General features: G+C 33.8%; 1 non-coding gene across 1 annotated transcript; it reads right to left on the bottom strand.

Annotated features, from left to right (window-relative positions):
* Positions 1–26: 26 nt before the first annotated feature.
* LOC116464160 (uncharacterized) lies at positions 27–19375 on the bottom strand. Its single transcript, XR_004370206.2, has 4 exons — positions 15666–19375; positions 12975–14156; positions 844–1015; positions 27–44 (listed from the first exon to the last, which is right to left on the bottom strand). It is a non-coding gene; the product is annotated as an uncharacterized LOC116464160 (transcript).
* Between the last annotated feature and the right edge of the window lie 12 nt (positions 19376–19387).

Raw genomic sequence — 19387 nt, 5'->3', positions numbered from 1 at the left:
ATGTTTTCTACTAGAATAAACATTGACTTGCCTTGCGTTTAAATCTGGTGGTCAATAAAACAATAAATTATTTTGGTAGGATAAGTCAGGAAACTAAGAATTAGAGTTTTCTCTTTAAACTATTCTTTTTTCAGGTTAATTACTGAACAGCAACAGAAGGTTTTTCTCATTTTTCTCTCCCTTCCTAAGAGCCATTTGTTCTAATTTCTCAAGAGCTGAAGTAACATTGCCTTTCTTTAATGGGAACTCTAGGAAACACTGAAACGTCAGCAGGCATTTTCCATAATCCACATCCAACTCATAGCTTATGATACCAGGGTCTTCTCATGCACCCCCTCATCCTTACTTGTCAACATCAAAACTTGATTTCAATGGAGTACCTAATTAGCACAAATTCATTAAGGTATAAAGAATATATTATTTGTATTTTAATAGAGGATAAAAGCCTTAGGCCACAAAAAAAGAATCTCAATGATAGAATTTAGGCCTTGAAAAGATAGGGGAACTCTTTGGGAAAATAAACTCACGATCTCCTCTCATTCCATCTAAAATCACCAACCTATTATATATCTCTTAAAAGCAAATGAAATGAGTTTGATTCCAAGGTGCTGACATAGACTATTCTTGCTAAAACGAACTTTGATGACATATAGAACACTAAGCTATGATAATTATACTTTTAAAATCTTAATCCACGTATTCATTAGCCATCCCAATAATCAGTAAAACACTAGAAAATGAGCTTTAGGAGACAGCTGTCTCACTGAAATGCTGATAACAGAAACAGAATTTTAATTTCACAAATGAAGAAAATGATACAAGTTAACTAGCTCAATGATGTACCTTGAATTAGCTTTCCTTCCTTCCCTGTTTCATTCTTTCTAGTACTTCCTTTCTTATTCCTTGCCAGGAAGATAGTTGCATGCGAGGCCCCATCTCTACATCTGAGACAGCTGATTCCAAGAGTAGTCCTAATAGCAGCAGCAGAACTGGCTACCTGGCCAGGGGCCTGCAACTGTGGGTGGAAGTGTGAGAGTGGGCAAAAGTATGATCATCTTGAATCACATATATGAGTTTTAACCAGAGAACATCTACACTGAAAGAGACGATAAATTCACAACGTATAAGAATTACATATATAAATATATGAATATCAGAAATATTGAACAAACATTCCCACAGAGAGGATCATCCTTTTCCAACTTACCTTAGAGCATCGTTTAGTGGATATATGAATCCATAGCTATCAGCACACCTGACATTTAAACATCTGCAAGTGTTCCCAAAGGGAAATAAATTCTGTTACAAAAATTATGACTGCTCTCTTGTTCTGCTTTGGGCTTTAATTGTTGTTATGCTTGATGCCAATCATCCAAAAGCTTTAGAGGCATGAAATATGCCTTTCTACATTCACCCATGCACATTCACAATGTTAAAGTACCTTGAATGAGAAAAATACATAAGCAACATAGAATCACATATGAGAAAATCTGTGCAGGTTACACACATTTAAGATTCTCATAGAAAGATTCTCTAACTTTATTGGGATAAGGTTAGAAATGAATTTAAAATTGACTTTTTACAAAAAGGAAGAATTTTGATATGGTAAGGAGCAAGAGCAAAGTTAATGTTACACAAGAATGGAAATAACATGTGTGGTGGAAAAGAATTGCTGATAATTATTTCATCGTTTCTATGAGACAGGCTGTGTCTGGGTACTTTCCATGTGTTAACTGTCATCCCCAGACTATGCATACCCCTCCTCATTAAACGTCCTACTCTTTGCCCTGATCTCTTACATCTTACTAAATGTCAAGTCTATTCTTACAGGTACTCAGGTAAAAAATCTCGGGGCCATCTTTAAACAGATCATATGAGCTCTGTTTCAACATATATTCAGAATCCAGCACTTATCACCTCTACTTCCAGCAGCTTCGTCTAAGCTACAATTATGTCCCTCCTGGGCCATTCCTATTGTTTCCTACTTGATCCTGCTGCACCTAACCTTGCTCTCCTAGAGTTCTTTCCACAAGCAACCAAAGGAACAATTCCTTAAAATCTCAAGGCAAACCATGTTACATTTCTACAGTAAAATTCTTAAAGATTTCCCTTCCTGATTCAGAGTAAAATGAAAAATCCATAGTATGGCTTTACAAGGCTTGGCACTTTCCCCTACTACCTTTCTTATGTAATCTCCAACCACTCTCTCTTTGGCAACTCTGATCTAGCCACTTTTGCCTCCTTGCTAATCTTTAAATATTTTTTTGTTTTGTTTTTGTTGTTGTTGTTTGTTTTTTTGAGATAGAGTCTCGCTTTGTCACCCAGGCCTGAGTGCAGTGGCGCAATCTCACCTCACTGCAAGCTCCACCTCCTGGGGTCACGCCATTCTCCTGCCTCAGCCTCTCCAAGTAGCTGGGACTACAGGCACCCGCCACCACACCTGGCTAATTTTTTTTGTATTTTTAGTAGAGACGGGGTTTCACTGTGTTAGCCAGGATGGTCTCGATCTCCTGACCTCGTGATCCACCCGCCTTGGCCTCCCAAAGTGCTGGGATTATAGGGGTGAGCCACTGCACCCAGCTGCCTCCTTGCTAATCTTTGAATATGTTAAGCACACTCCTGCGTCAAGACATTTGCACTTACTTTCTGGTCTCTTTTTAAAGACATGACCCTTTCCATATGATAACCTTTTGGCTGGTTTCACTTTTTTGGGGTCTCTGTTTAAATATCACCTCCTCAGGAAGATGTTCCATGATAACTGCATCTAATCTAGCAGACCGTTTAGTTGCAGTCCCTTTACCTTGCTTTATTCTTTTCTACAGCTTGTATCAGTAGCTTGGATGCCACATATGTATTTATCATTTATCTATTTTCATTATTGTTTCAACTCTGTAAGAGTAGGGATTATCTATTTTCTTTATGGGTATATATCTAGGATCTAAAATAGGGCTTGGCATATAGTAGGCAGGTTATCATTGTGTAGTGACTATGTGAATTTATCTTTGAAAACCCTATAAGATATGTTTTAATCCTAATTGTAATAAAAGAAAATTGCTGACAGAAATCTTAAATAGCTCTTCTTCCATCAGTAACTAATAAGAATTACAATTCAGGGCTGGGTGCAGTGGCTCAGGCCTGTAATCCCAGAACTTTGGGAGGCTGAGGCAGGTGGATCACAAGGTCAGGAGCTCGAGACCAGCATGACAAACATGGTGAAACTCTGTCTTTACTAAAAAAAAAATACAAAAATTAGCCTGGTGTAGTGGCGCACATCTGTAATCCCAGCTACTCTGGAGGCTGAGGCAGGAGAATCGCTTGAACCTAGGTGGCTGAGGTTGCAGTGAGCCGAGATAGAGCCACTGCACTTCAGCCTGGGTGAAAAAAAAAAAAAAAAAAAAAAAAAAAAGAATTACAATTCAGATTTTTACCCGGGCTCAGAGCCTACATTTCAAATAAGCATTCCATACCCCCTTTCCATGATAGGACTGTAAGAAGCAGAGGTAAAAATGGGCAGAAGATGCATAATAGGGAATACTAAGAGGTAGGTTTGATAGGTTGTATTTTTATACTAAGATGTAACATAAAATCCACTACATTTAAATTCTTCATTTATCTATACTTGACTCAGAGATTACAAGAAGCTTATTCCAGCTCATAAATATAAATTTAAAAGGAAATTGAAGATAATTCTTGCTGAGATCTTAAGTGTTATATATTATTATTTTATTACAATAATATAAAATACATTAATATCTTGAACATGTCTTCCATTAAATAACTCCACATATTCAAGTGCTATTTGAAAAATTTTCAGTTTCTCAGAGGAAAAAATGTAGCAATAATAGACTGAGCTATTGCAAAAAAATTTTTTTTTAAATGTCATTTAGGAACTACTATTTGCTAATGGCTATAGCTTAGAAGAGCATGAGTAAGAAAATGTGTTAGTTTCCAGAATTATCATGAAACACTTTCAATCAACCTGATGAAGACTGGGGTTATAATCTCAACCTCAGTGTGACACATCACTAGGGATACTGAGTAGAGTCATCTCTAAATATTTAATACTGAATGATACTCCTAAATTGTCCTACTATAGCTGAGATATGCCATCTGAAAATGCTAGCATGCATGTAAGTGTTAAATCAACAACAAATTATTTATTTTAAATTCTAAATCATGTGTTAGGCAAAGTAATAACTATTAGAAAACTAGAAGCTTGCTTCAGCTACACCAATAACTATTTGCAAAGTATTTGTTGTCAGTGTTTGGATTTGTAAAATAAGATAATTTAATTAAATGCCTTCAACTTTTGTTCTGGTCTCATGTGCTACATGCTTACCTAGACTCCAGTGGATATTATTTATTTCCTTGACCTGGCTTTAAAAGCCATTTTTCAATCTCTGAATTTGATCAAAAAGTTTTTTTTCTATTTGTTTCAAGAAGATTAGCTTTGTTTCTCCAAGTACATGATAAGCTTCACTGGGGCTTAAATGTTGTTTTACCCTTCTTTGTAACTTCAAGAACACCAAGTTCAGTAGTTTGTGATCCATTAAAAAATTAAAGATGTAAATATTAGCTTTGCTTAACTACCACTCTATGAAAAATGTAGTCAAATGTGATTTAATTTAATTAACACCCATGGAAAGAGGCAAAATGTATCCTGATTAGAATATAATAAAGTGATATTGCATATCTTAAAAATGGATATACCAATTGAAAGACAAGGCTTTCAGGACAAAAAACTATATAATGTGACCATGATTATCCAGCATAATTACAAATGGTATTATACTGGTTATCTTTTCTGACAAGTAGTTTGGAAGTCATCATTCTCATCTTCATAACAATAAAAAGACTAAACACACTGGAAAACAATAACTTTTCTTAGATCTACCAGAGAACGGAGGTCATAGGACAAACAGCCATCCAAATCTCGAGAGACAAGATAGTCAGACATTAACAGCTGGGATCTGCTTACCTAGAACAGAAACTTCTAGAACAATAAACAAATTGAAGCGTTTAAATGGTAATTTTCAAAAACTGCTGAAGACGGACTGCAGACTAGCATTAGAATGAGAAACTCCTGCAGATCACTATTTAAGGGGGGTGCCCAACACTTTGGTTAGTTTTATCTCCAAGAACCCTATCAGGTTCCTTATTGTGAAGAACGAAGAATACTCTCTGGCTAGTTCTATCTCCAAGAACCCTATCAGGTTCCTTATTGTGAAGAACCAAGAATACTGTCTTTATCACACTGGAAGGGGGAAAGGAAGAATAGTCATTGTGAAATATACCCACAGCTTTTTCCACAACAAAATTTTACTCTGGGAAAGAGGGCTAGGGAGATTTTATCAGAGCCTCATCCCACCTGAGATAAGGGCATTTATTAGTCTTCAGAACACTCTAGTCTTCCTGCATCACCTTTAGGAGTGGGAAAGCTAAGAAATAGTTGGGAAGGACAGAGTCCAGAGAGACAGACTCACAGAAACACTGAGATATAATCGTAAGTTTACAACATGGTCTCTGTCCCCCATATCTTACCGCATCCACCATGGGAATCAATTATTAACAGTGGATTATAACTGAAAGAGCTGTAAGACACAGAATCTATCTAAGAACTTAGGGAAGCATAAACACATCAGAGAGGACAAAAACAAATACACTTAGGTGTCTTCAATGACTTTGCTATTGTAAGTCGTGCTGTGATAAACATAAAAATGCAGGTGTCTTTTTTAAAATGATTTATTTTCCTTTGAATAGACACCCAGCAGTGGAATTCCTGGGTCAAATTGTAGTTCAGTTTTTAGTTCTTTGAAGTACCTCCATACTGTTTTCCATGGAGGTGGTAATAATTTACATTCCCACCAATAGTGTATGAGCATTCTCTTTTCCTCACATATATGCCAACATCTGTTGTTTTAATGGCTTTTAATAAAAGCCATTCTGGCTCATGTATTAATAAGATGATATCTCAGTGTGGTTTTCAATTGCATTTCACTGATGATTAGTTATGTTGATCATTTTAAATGCGTTTGTTGGCTGCTTTTGAGAAATGTCTGCTCATAACCTTTGTCCAGTTTTTAATGGGGTTGTTTGATTTTTTTCTTCTTGAGTTGAGTTCCCTGTATATTCTAGATTTTATTCGTTTGTCAGAGACATAACTTGTAAATATTTTCTCCCATTCTGATGAGTACAATATAAACCCAACCCTCACCACCACACAAATAATATCCTATCCTCAAATCTATAAAAGAAATGCAAAAAAAAAAAAACCAAGAAGATTCTTAAAACCTCTGGAATCTACAACTACATCAAATGTTATGTGTAGCAATAAAGACATGGAATCAACCTAAATGCCCATCAACAGTAGATTGGATATAAAAATTATGGTAAACATAAAATATGGAATACTATGCAGCCATAAAAAAGAATAAAATCATGTTATTTGCAGCAGCATGGATGGAGCTGGAGGCCATTATCCTAATTCATGAACAGAAAACCAAATATTACATGTTCTCACTTATATGGGAGAGCTAAACATTGAGTACACATGGACACAAAGAAGGGAGCAATATACACTGGGGCCTACTTTAGGGTGGAGGATGAGAGGAAGATGAGGATCAAAAAACTACCTATCTGGTACTATGCTTATTACCTGAGTGGATAAATAATCTGAATAACAAAACCCCCATATTCTAGACCAGCTCGGTCCAATAAAACATAACGTGAGCCACATGTGAAATTTTTAATTTCCAAGAAGCCACATTTTAAAAAAAGTAAAAAAGTCATAGGTAAACTTAATTTTATTATTATATGTTACCTAATATAATCATTTACATATATTTAATATAAATTTTATTAATGAAATATTTACATTATTTTTCTTTTAGTAAGTCTTAACATTTAGTGTGCATTTTATACTTAATGCACATTTCAATTTAGATGCTACATTTTCCTTGGAAACACTTGATCTGTATAAAGATTTCAAGAAATTAGAGTTGAAAAAGTATATTGTTCTAAACAATATATTTATGCTGTTGTTCTAAATAGAAGTTTTTCAGTAACTACATTAAATATTGGTTTTTAATTTTTTATTTAAGTTAAAGTACCTTATAATTCTAATTTAAGATTAGAAATCTAAAATTACAATTAAAAATTTTTGTTCCTTAGTTGCTAGCCACATTTCAATTGTTTGTTATTTAATATATGGCTAGAGGCTGTCATATTGAACAGTTAAATTCTAGAGCTTTCTAGAATATAGAATGAAAACCACTGGGTTAGTCAAAATGCTTCTCAAGACTATCATTTAGGAGGCTACTGCCATGATCGCCAAGAAGCATTCAGCTTAGTATTTGGCATCTGGGTATACTGATAAAATCCTGCTCCTAGACCTACAAGGTGGAATTTCAGACTGCGGACCTACTTAAATTCAGTGATACAATAACATTCTGAAGGACCTGGGAAGCCAGCTTGCTAGGCAGAATTTCCCTGGCAGCCCTCTCTTTCAACGTGTACTTTGCTTTCAAAATGTCAACATAACATCACTTTGAGATTTGCTCATCTCACAGATAGCAAAGTTAGCTTTTTAAATTAAGCAGCCTAACCTGGAAGCCATTATAAGTATGAAATAGATTAGGCAGGAGTTATTCCCCAAAGTCTTGTCAATCCACCAGCTTAAAGCAATGCTGATCACTGCTCTAATGTTTGCAGGTAGCTGCTGAGGATAGTCAAATAACTCCCAGATGGACTGTTGAAAGGAGGAAGAACTACATCAGTGAAAGCATAATCACAAAGTGAATTATAATTTCAAGCAATGTGGCTTAATTGTGGGCAATAGAGGGTATAGTAATATGAGGTGAAGCAATCAAATGAAATTAATGTAGTCTTAACTTACGCTACTTGAGTTTCTGAACCGTGAAAAGTAACTCTTCAAGGAGTACTCATTATTGAAAATGGTAGAAGTCTTTATCAAGGATGGCCTTCAACTGGAATTTCACCTGTCAAAATTCTGAATACTAGACATGGACCTCTGAGGAAAGGAATAGACAGAATTCATTATGTAACACTTCTCCTGCTTTGCTGTTCTTTCCTGTCTTTGTCCTTTCATTACCCTAGAGGGTACAAATGAACACAGCCATGGTGCCTTATCTTAAATTTGTTGTACTTGAGCCCACTCTACCCAGCAGTCTTCCCATAAAGGAAATTTGGTTTGACTATGTTTTACATAAGTTTATTCCTAATGGGAACAGAAGCTCTATTCAGTAGAATTAGGTATAGTGCCGACTAAACACACAAAGAACCAGAATGGATTTCAAAAAATCATGCTGGATGGTATCTATTTGATTCAACTGCTCTGCTTTACTTGTAATTTTCTCCTAGCCAAATTGGACACATATAAAATATCAAGTTCATATACCACCTTACCACGTGAGTTATTTTTTAAATTACAGCATTTAATCATTTCACCCACTTCTCATAAAAAACATATTAAAGCCTCACAGAATCTTGAGCATCATAGCCAAGGTTCTTCACAGTATGTTCCAAATCTTTCTTTTCATTTATATTTTCCACTCTATTCTTTGTACCTAGGGGATTAAATTCAAAATACATCAGAGCCATTATGTTAAGTTCACTGACTGATAAATATTAACACTAGAAAACTTGGTCTGAAGAGGGTTCCTTGAGGTGCTTGCTGTACCAGGCAGGTTTTTGTTTTCACTATTAGATTTTCCCAATCCTGGAGAGATAGTGAAACCTGAGGAAGCTTCCAGGGTGGACACAGCAAAGGGGCATATTTGAAGGACTAAGGGCTATGATTATTTACCAAGGATAGTCACGGCATTTCAATATTTTAATGCCCAGAATGGCTATATCAGTGTGTACAAACTGAATGTCAGTCCAAATACACACTGTATTATAAATTTCAGACTTCTAACTATTCCTCATGCACAGGATCAAGCAAGTAAATATATTTTGAATCGAATAAAATTAAAATATTCTATGGATTTTTATACCTTTAAATGTTTGCTCATAAGATTTCTTTTATATTCCTCTAGTTTTTCATTATATAACTTCAATTCATTTTTTGTGAATTGGCTGCAACACTAGCTCTGCTCTTCGGCCTTCTCAGAACCTTAACAGTCAGAATTAATGGTTGCCTTCTCCTCAGGAAAATAACAAACAATACATATTCCTAACAGTGGCCACTATAGGAAGACTTTAATTATGGTTGCTTCTAAACTTGTTTAGAATAGGAATTCAAATTTCATCACTTTGTAAATCTGTAACGAAACCCAAAGGGAGTGCCTTTCCCTATATTGCTCAGTAAATGCCAAATAAAGAAATTTAAGAAGCAGCCATGAATGCTGGATGAGTAATCATATTGAAAAGGGATACTCATTTGAGTGCTGTAAACACTCTTTTATGTATATGAAGCCCAAAGAGTTTATTCTCTTGGAAGAAGATAAGCAGTTGTAAGCACAAAGGAGGGAAACAAGAACTAGAGCTGCTATTTTAAGGTAGTGCTATATGCTAGTACAAAACCCCATTTTTACACTTTAATGTTTCAATCTCATATTACTTTAATAAATCAGAGTGCTTTACTTTACTTTTAATAGTGGAATAAATATTATAATGACCTTTTTACTGGACAGGAAAGAATATAATTTTTCCACATTGCAACACTGAGTATATTTTTCTCAACTTTCTGCTGAATAGGTCATCCAAGGGCAAGATAAAATAACTTCTTGATATCAAACTTTGTTAGTACAATGATGTCAACTTGCAAGAAAAGTGTTAAGTCTCATTATTCTTTCTTTCTTTCTTTTTTTCTTCTTTCTTTCTTTTTTTTTTTCTGACACGGTCTTGCTCTACTGCCACGCTGGAATGCAGTGGGGCAATCTCGGCTCACTGCAACCTCCTCCTCCTTGATTCAAGCGATTCTCCTGCCTCAGCCTCCAGAGTAGCTGGGACTAAAGGCCAGCATGCCACCAGGCTCAGCTAACTTTTGAATTTTTAGTAGAGACGGTGTTTCATCATGTTGGCCAGGTTGGTTTCGATCTCTTGACCTCGTGATCCGCCCACCTCGGTCTCCCAGAGTGTTGGGATTACAGGTGTGAGCCACCACATCTGGCCTATTCTTTCTTTTTAAGATGACGTTCCTGTAACTCCCATTTTCCTTTTATATTTTCTCATATATTATGTATAAAGATTCACTGAATACCATAAAAATTACTCCAAAGTTAGAGCAAAATTGCTCTTTTAGCTGTATAAACAGAACATAGCACGGCACGCTCACATCCATTACAGGCTTACTTTCCGATTCTCCTTCAAGATATTCACTGCATTAAAAATTAGAACTAACTTTTGAATAAAGTCCATAACAGGCAGTACAGTTTCTGTTCTATCCTGTATATCCTCGGCTTATTTATTTGCCTCTTAGACAGAATAGGGTAATTTGTTAAAAAGTGCTCTGTCTTTTCTTTTTCATCGGCTTTTCATTTGTTTCCAATCTTGAGTTTCCCGACTCTGTGCTATAAATGTCTAAAGGAACTGTGAATAATGAATCTCCTATTGCTATTTTCCATTTTGTAATTTTGACCTTTCACTTCCAAGTAAACCCTTACAATAAGGACTATTTTAAGCTGCATGTGGTTTCCATCAGCACAGGTATTAGAAATGACTTACAGTGTTAGTTCTATTATATAAACCACTGACTTTCCCTTAGGCTTGTGGTAAGTAGATGACTAAGAAATTTATTTTCTTTATCTTTGTCTCTCATTTTCACTTCTGATGCCTACATACACCAAATGAGACAAGAAATAATGATCCCTCAAGAAGTTTTCTGACATCTCATTCTATTTTGTCAATCCTTTTATTTCATTGCAGAGTTTTGTTAATCAAATCATTGTTGAGACTTAATATAAGCTAGTAAATCTTTTCTAAAGTTGGTACATGTATTTGCTTTAGTTTTTAATTCTTATTTTCACCAAGAGTCAGTGAATTCATGACTTGTTTGGTACATTTTTGTAGCTCATTTCACATATACTTTATATTTTCAATGATTTAAATTATTTTTATTTTTTTTCTCTGGGGTGTATACGGAACAAAGTGAGAATGGTTGTAGGAGGGAGTATCTTATAATAATGGGTTTGTATTTAGGGAGCAGTGGAGGAAATAAAAGGCTTTTTTATGTTTGACGCAAATTCTTTTTTCTGCAAGTTAAGCCTTTCTCCTTTTGTGTGTTAAGATAAAAATAATTTACGCTATTCTCTAAAGGCATGTGCCAATGTGGAACACATTAAAAGTCTTACTGAAACACATATATTTTCTTACATATTCCATCTCCTATACTTTCCAGGTACTTCATCCTGAAATGTGACAGGAAAGTAATATAAAACAGATTTAAAACTTATTTGTAACCAGTTAGTGCACTAAAACAAATAATTACTTTCTAAATCTTGGTCTTGAGATTTATGAACCAGTATAAAATTGATATAGATATGGCTATAATTACAGATTACAAATCTCAAAAATTTACTATTCCTGACTCTTCCTTATAACCAAATGTGATGCATTATAATCTTTGTTTTTAGCCAAAAACCAGAAATTTCAAAAATTATTCTTGCATAATTTTTTCAGTGGTTTATAATTCAAGTAAGAATAAAATAATTATTATGACTAACACAAATTCCTTCTGTTGCAGTTTAAACTTTTAGTTTTTTGCTTGTTATTGAGACAGAGAAAATCATCATCGTCTTGTAAGATTCTATTAGATGCTTAGAGAAAATAAAACTACTATCTAAGCCTTTTGTTTGTTTTATTCTTATGGACATGTTCATATTTTGACAGAAATCCCCTGGACACGCTCTCACTCATTTTCTGATTTCAAACTTCCTGACTGCATACTGACTCAGGAATAAAGTCAGATTTTCTTTTTAGAAGATTTGTGAGTGTTTTGTTTTGTTTCTTTCTTGTGTGTATGTTTTTGTTTGTTTTTGTTTTTTTGGTTTTTATTTTTTTGAGGTTTTACTAGCTGAAGACATCTCATCTCACTGAATTGGTTTATCAGTAAACATATTTTAGTTGTTTTTTCCCCTTTGTTCTCACCCGTCTTAACCCTTATACCCTCTCCCCTTACAGCAAGTTAAGAAGAAGACATTTAGAGAAATACCTTTTCTTTATGTAAGCAAAGAAAAGGAAACAAATTACAGATAGATAATGTCATTTCCTAAAAGCAGTTCTGGTCCAATCAAGATTTTTAGCTGCCAGGTAACATTTAAGGTTCTCTACTTTCAATATTTAAAAACAAGGAGTATCTGATCAGGATACAGCCCACGGAACATAAACCGATACTGAAATTCAATCTAAAATAGACCTCGGTGTCTTAAATCTCTGTACTATTTTTAAATTTGCCTATGTTACTTAATTTGTCTCAGAGACAAAAAAACTTTCTATGATTTGGCTTTGCACTAAAACTAAAAAATATATAATTTATTCATAATATTCAATTTATAGTGTAAGAATACAAAAACACAGACTATGCCTTTCATTTATATGACACCAAACAGTTGAATTTTTCAAGTTGAATACAAAAACACAGACTATGCCTTTCATTTATATGACATCAAACAGTTGAATTTTTCAAGTTGACAAGGGAAATTAACATCTTTACCTGCTATGTAAAATGGAAGTGATAAAGTCAAAAAGATAACTTCCATTACTAAATAATTTTGTTTAAAATATAAATTGTCATTAGTCTTTCAACAAATTGGGGAAAACAATATGGAATCCATATTGAGCCCTACCTTTTGTTTTGGTAACATCTATAATCTTTCAAGTATTCCTTGTTGTTTTTTACACACTAGTTCTTTTCTCATTTGGCAGAGGACAAGTGTTACAGAGCAAGGCACCTTTATTCTGCCACTATAGAGAATGTGTTTTACTAACTACAAAAGGAAGAGCAATGACCTTACCTCTGCTATGTTCACATTGTATGGTCCAGTAGAGGATCCTGCCTGAGAGTTGGTTGTGTGAACATAGATCAGCAGAGAAGAGTCACCACGCTCCATTATATGAGAAGGCACGTGTCTGCTGGCTACCTCCCATTTTTCCCTATTTGGGAACCGTCCTCTGTGCTGAGTGGTCTTCCTGCCATTTGGGTCAATAAAGTATTTCCAACCAAGGAAATCACTGGGACTCTTCAATAACCATAAAGTAAGTTTCATCTGCTATCAAAATTAAACCATATATATATTTGTTATTTAAAATTAATTTCTACTGGAATTATAAAAAACATTGTTGATGGCATTGTGTATCCAGCAGTCTTTACCTTTTAAGGCCACCTCAGCAAGCAAAAATATCTAAGAATTAGATTCTTCATGTAATGAAAAAGTAAGTTCCCAATTTCACAAAATTAATTTGTCTCAATACTGAAAGTACTAGATTTGGACGTAAAAATCTGAAATTATTAAGATTATTATACACAAGAAAAGAGCTAATACTAATATTTTGGGACATTTAGGTAAAGCAAAATGTGACTAAAGTTAGGTTAATAAAAGTTAAATTCAAAATGGGATCAGAAGAGCTTGAAACATAATGGGTAATTGAGTGAATTACAAAAAACAAAAGATATCTATTTTCTCAGATAACATTACAGTAATAAAAATGAAATATTACTCCATTGGCAATCACATCTTGATTACTATGTAATGCTAGAAGTTTGATTTGCTCAATTAATCTCATTATAATTTATGACATAAGTTTCTAAGTACTGTCAAGAGATTTAAAATAATTTTTATAAAATATTCACCAAGATGTACATAATGTTATCATGTGAAATGTATTGGCTTAATTTAAAAATATACATGTTGTTAAAAGGAAGATGCCTGGACATAGTGGCTCACGCCTGTAATCCCAGCACTTTGGGAGGCCGAGGAGGGTGGACTGTGAGGTCAGGAGTTCAAGACCAGCCTGGCCAATATGGTGAAACCCCATCTCTACTAAAAAATACAAAAATTAGCCAGGTGTGGTGGCGCGTGCCTGTAATCCCAGCTACTCAGGAGGCTGAGGCAGGAGAATCGCTTGAACCCGGGAAGCAGAGGTTGCACTGAGCTGAGACTACGTCATTGCACTCCAGCCTGGATGACAGAGTGAGACTGTCTCAAAGAAAAAAAAAGGAAAATAAATATTTTCATTGATGTTATATAATATTCATAAGAAAAGTTTACTATAATAAAGGGAAAATATTAGCTATTAGGATTAAAATTATTTTATTAACAAGTAATAATATTAGCTATTATTACTTGTTAATAAATATAAACTAGTAAATTAAGAGAAACGCGTAAGTCAGCAGAACATTTTTTTAGATATATGAAAATAAGGAGCATAGCTCCACTATAAACAAGGACAATGAAGGATCCGTCTTGGACCCTGGCTTTAGAGTATCCAGTTCTTACCTTGTCTGACCCTGCCACTCCCTCCTAGGTAAGGAGTCAATGGAGACAACGAGATGTGTCCTTATTAAGCCTTTCACTAACTCTAGGCCATGCTGTGGATCCCAAGACACTAAAATAGCTGCTCAAATTGGCTGAGCTCACTTTAGAGTCTGTGTAAATCTCTTCCTGATTCTGTCTTCTTGAAGGATAATGAAGGTATTTGTATGCCTACCTATATAGATTGTACCTGACTTTTTTGGAATACACAGGTTCTATCAGATGCAATGGTAGATTGGTAGACAAAAAGAGGAAGGTATAAAATGAATATGAATGGCACAGATATTTTACAATGTATGGCTCTTATCTTCTCTACAAGGAGACAAAATAAGAATCCCTCTCTTTCCCTTGATGGCATTTGCTATCATAATCTGATGAATAGTTTATTAATAGCCTTAATGTATGTATGACCTGCTACTCTTTTCTAAGAACATACTTTTATTTTAACAAAAGTTTCCAAGGTCTAACTCAGAATTTTGTTTATTATGAGAAATAATCTGTAAGGTCAGGTAAGTTTCAATAGCCACTCACATGAGACTAAATAATGTTGTCTTTGTAGACACCCAGAAAGCTCTAGGACTACTATCTGCTAGGCTGCACTGCTTTAACGGTGCAATAGTCTGTGCTCTCTTTCTGCATGCCAGATTCTTTAAAAGACTTAATCTTCTGATATCAAGGCCCTTATGAATTGTTGGGTTTTTATATTAGGTTTTCTTTTTGTCCACAAAATTAAATCCACTTGTATTAGATGTCACCCTTAAAAGTCCTCGTATTTTTTGAGTTGATCAAAGAATCATATTAACGAATATTTCCCACTGTTCTAAGTTCTACTGCCTGATGATTGACCACAGTGGGAGTTACGTACAATGGCTATCAATTCAAGAGCAATTAATGAGCAGTGAAGCTTATAGAGAAAGCAACATGGGCTGGAAGAAAGTGCTTTTAGATCAATAATACCTTTAAAATCTTCTAAATTTTAGGGGAGAAAAAGAATCACTGATGAACAGAGAATGCTTATCCACTTATAAACATTCTCATCACAATAATATGAACGTTTCATGATGCTGGCACAGGAATAAGTTCTGATTTTATTTTGGAAAGGTTATGTTTATAATCATGTACAATATTTTAGATGATATTTGTTTCATAAGACAAGAGAACATAATAGTCGACCTGTAATGACCAAAAGTAGTTTATATAGTCAAAGTTTTTGTCCTTTGGGCCTATTCAGAAGAGTTCCAAGTTCAAGGAGTATTCAATGGCAGAACTTCCATCTTGTCTCATCAACTGAATTTCTATTACAGCTTAACCTGGAAACAAAAAAGGAGAAATGGGAGCTGAAGGTGTAAGTATAGATTGAATTCAATCAAGTTAAAACATTTTAAAAGGGTAAGTATGATGTTTTCCCTAAAAATGACTGTAATTTTTGTATATTAATTTAAAGATAATTATCTAGACATATAAATTAGCAATGTCTAAGGCATAAATATTTCAAAATAAAAGATTATTCCAGTGTACATATTTCAATACACACTAAGATTCTGTTTATTGATGATAATTTTCAGTAAATCATTACTATTTTTAAATAAAATCGAGTATAATAAAATAAATTCTCTTGACTATATTTTTATTTCCTGTAAGATTGAATAAAATAATCTTAAATTCAGGAAAAATATTATTTGAGAGTATTAGAGACTTTTGTATTATGCAATCTAAACCACAAGTGGGGCACAAGTACTCCTTGACTGATATGGCAAACTGCTACAATAATATAAAAGTCCAAATGATGAGAAAATCTTTTAAGATTTATCATTCCTCACATCATGAACATGTTCAAGTGTATCCACATTTGGGTCTCTTTTTCAAAGCACCAATTTGGAATTAGGTCAAGTATCTGAAGAATGCTTCTATAGATTATATTAAAATTACCTTAGAAGGAGAACGGTCACAAAACTCTCCTTTGAGTTATGCAAAGATAAGAAAATATTCATAACCACCATATTATTTAATAGTTACAGAGGATATTATAGCTTCTATAGTGCTTTCATGCTGGTTAAAATACAGGCGAAAAATTACAAATTAAGATAACATAAACAGGATATTATTTTCTCCCTCTTAAATTATTTGCAAACTATAGTCACAGAGTGTGGTAGGCAGGATTATAAAATGGCCCTGATATTGTTAGCTCCTGATATCCACACCTGTCTGTAATCCCTCCCTCTTGAGTATGAGCAGGACTAACAACTTGCTTTTAACCAATAGAATAGAAAAGAAGAAAGGTACTTTGAAGATGTAATTAAGGTCTCTAATCAGTCAAACTTATGTTAAACAAAAAGGAAATTAACTAGCTGGGCCTGACCTAATGAGGTGAGCCTATTAGAGTAGAGATAAGAGATACTCCTACTGTGCATGGGTTCATTGCAGCACCATTTGCAACAGCAAAGACATGGAATCAATCTAAATACCCATCAACAGTAGACTGGATAAAGAAAATGTGGATGTATGTACTATAAGATATTATACAGACATAAAAATGAATGAGACCATATTCTTGGCAGCAACATGGATAGAGCTGGAGGCCATGTTCCTAAGTGAACTACTTCAGGAACAGAAATCCCAGTACTACATGTTCTCACTTATAAGCGGATACTAAACATTGAGTACACATGGACACAAAGACAGGAACAACAGACACTGAGACCTACATGAAGGTGGAGGGAGCAAGGAGGATGAGGCTCAAAAAATTACCTGTTGAGTACTATGCTTATTACCTGGATGATGAAATAATCTGCACATCAAATCCCTGTGGTATGCTATTTATGAATACAACAAACCTGCACATGTACCCATGAAACTAAATGTTAAAAAATTAAAATTTTAAAAAGCCACACAAAGAAAACATGACTGGCAAAAGATCAGACTCTCTAGGATTAAAAAATAAAATAACATATAGTAAGTCAATGCAAAGATACCCACATAAGCAAAAACACACACTCTTTCTCTTTTCTCTCTCTCCCATCCACATGCACATATTTAATGTGCCATGAAAGTTCTCTATGACCACAAATGTTTCTCACATTTGTGATCCTCTTCAGGTTATATAACACACAGGAATTTCAAAGGAAATTCAATTGAGCTCCCAAAGCAATGCTGATATAAAATGCTAATCTACTACAAAGACACACCAGAGAATTAAAGAAATGAAAAATATTTTAACATATATTTATATATAGCACGTATGTATATACGTATATACACATTCTGATATGTATTTTAGATTTATATATATAGTCATGATAAGATGCTCAGTTTTGTTTACCTTCATAAGTGAAAAAGAGAAACATTAAGAGCGATTTCAAAACATTTTCCCCATAGCTATTGAAGATTATGTTTTCCTGATATCATATTTTATGTGAATTACTGAAATTTAGAAGGTTCGCATGCTGCTACAAAAATAAACAAAAATAAGCACCTCTAAAGAAACCTTGGATCTATCAAATGAAAACTCTTGCTGTTTTTAATTTTTTCAAATTCATGAGAGCAACAACCAAGGGTCAAGAAATAAAAATCTTCTGTGTACAGGTAATGTCTACTTCTGACCACACTTAAAACCTTCCTCAAATTGCTTTACAAATAGCAGTATTTAATAATTTAAAGATAATCCTTCATTTCAAATTGTTTTATTCTGAGTCAAAAAAATAATTTGTAGAAATGCATTGCAGGTTCCAATCAAATATACTACTTCTAGTGATTTACAAGTGATGGTTAAATATATGTGAATTTAAAAAGGGCTAAAATATTTCTAATTTAAATAGGGGGGAGGAAAGCATTCATTCATGTAAGAAATATTTACTGTGTATGCACTGAAGGGTTACAAAATATAGTGTAATAACTCTGTCCTAATATTTCCCAGTTTTGGAGAGAATAGATACACAAACCAATTATCATAGCCAAGTGTGGAAATCTAAATTAAAATGAATAATAGAGTCATTAGTTTGGACAATTGCAGAATAGTTATAATAAATAATTATTACATATATATATATCCACCCCATACACAAACACTCCTATAAATCTATTTTACTTACATATATATACATTTTTGTGTGTGAGTATATATATATATATACACACACATATACATACATGTAGGAGCTCTATATAAAAGGTATAATATATTAGATAATTATATAAAATAAATCTTGAATAATTGGGGGGTTTGTACCCCATTCTGAATTGGGAAAACAATATAATAAAGTGTGAATTGTCCTTCAGTGAATCTATTTCAAGTAAATTAAAAACAAAATTTTAATGGAAACTGTTTTACATCTTGACAAATATTTCTAAGGGTAGTAATAACTTAAAAAACCCATAAAACTCAGGAATAACCAAAGTTTTTTTATTAAGAAAGTAATAGAAGGTGAAATATTAATTTTAAAAATGAAAACACTTAAAAATACAATAGTTTTGGTGATTGTTTAATAGTAAAAGACAAAACTAAATAGAAATTCAAGGAGCAAAATTTGTACTACATACAGATTCAGTATGTGCTCGGAGAAACATTTTTTATCAAGGTGCAAAAATAAATTATTCAAAAATAGTCTTGTTACCATAAGTCTTCAAAATTAAAAAAACGCAAATAACCTACTCATGACATATATCATTAATCAAAAAGAGCATAACAATTAAACATTAAGAAATAAAATCATGTAGTAAACAGGAGAAAATACAAGCAGTTCATACATACTTGTTAAGCATATGGAATATGGAGTTGGACTGCTTGTATTGAAATTGTGGCTCTGCAATTTACATACTACTGTGACTTTGATGAAATAATTTACTATTTCCATTTCCATGTAAAACATGAACAAAAATAGGGGCTTCGTACAGATATT

Source organism: Hylobates moloch, unplaced genomic scaffold, assembly GCF_009828535.3.
Source record: "Hylobates moloch isolate HMO894 unplaced genomic scaffold, HMol_V3 SCAFFOLD_235, whole genome shotgun sequence".
NCBI lineage: Eukaryota > Metazoa > Chordata > Mammalia > Primates > Hylobatidae > Hylobates > Hylobates moloch.
Note: the sequence above shows the minus strand (reverse complement) of the source record. Positions and strands in the feature narration are given on the sequence as shown.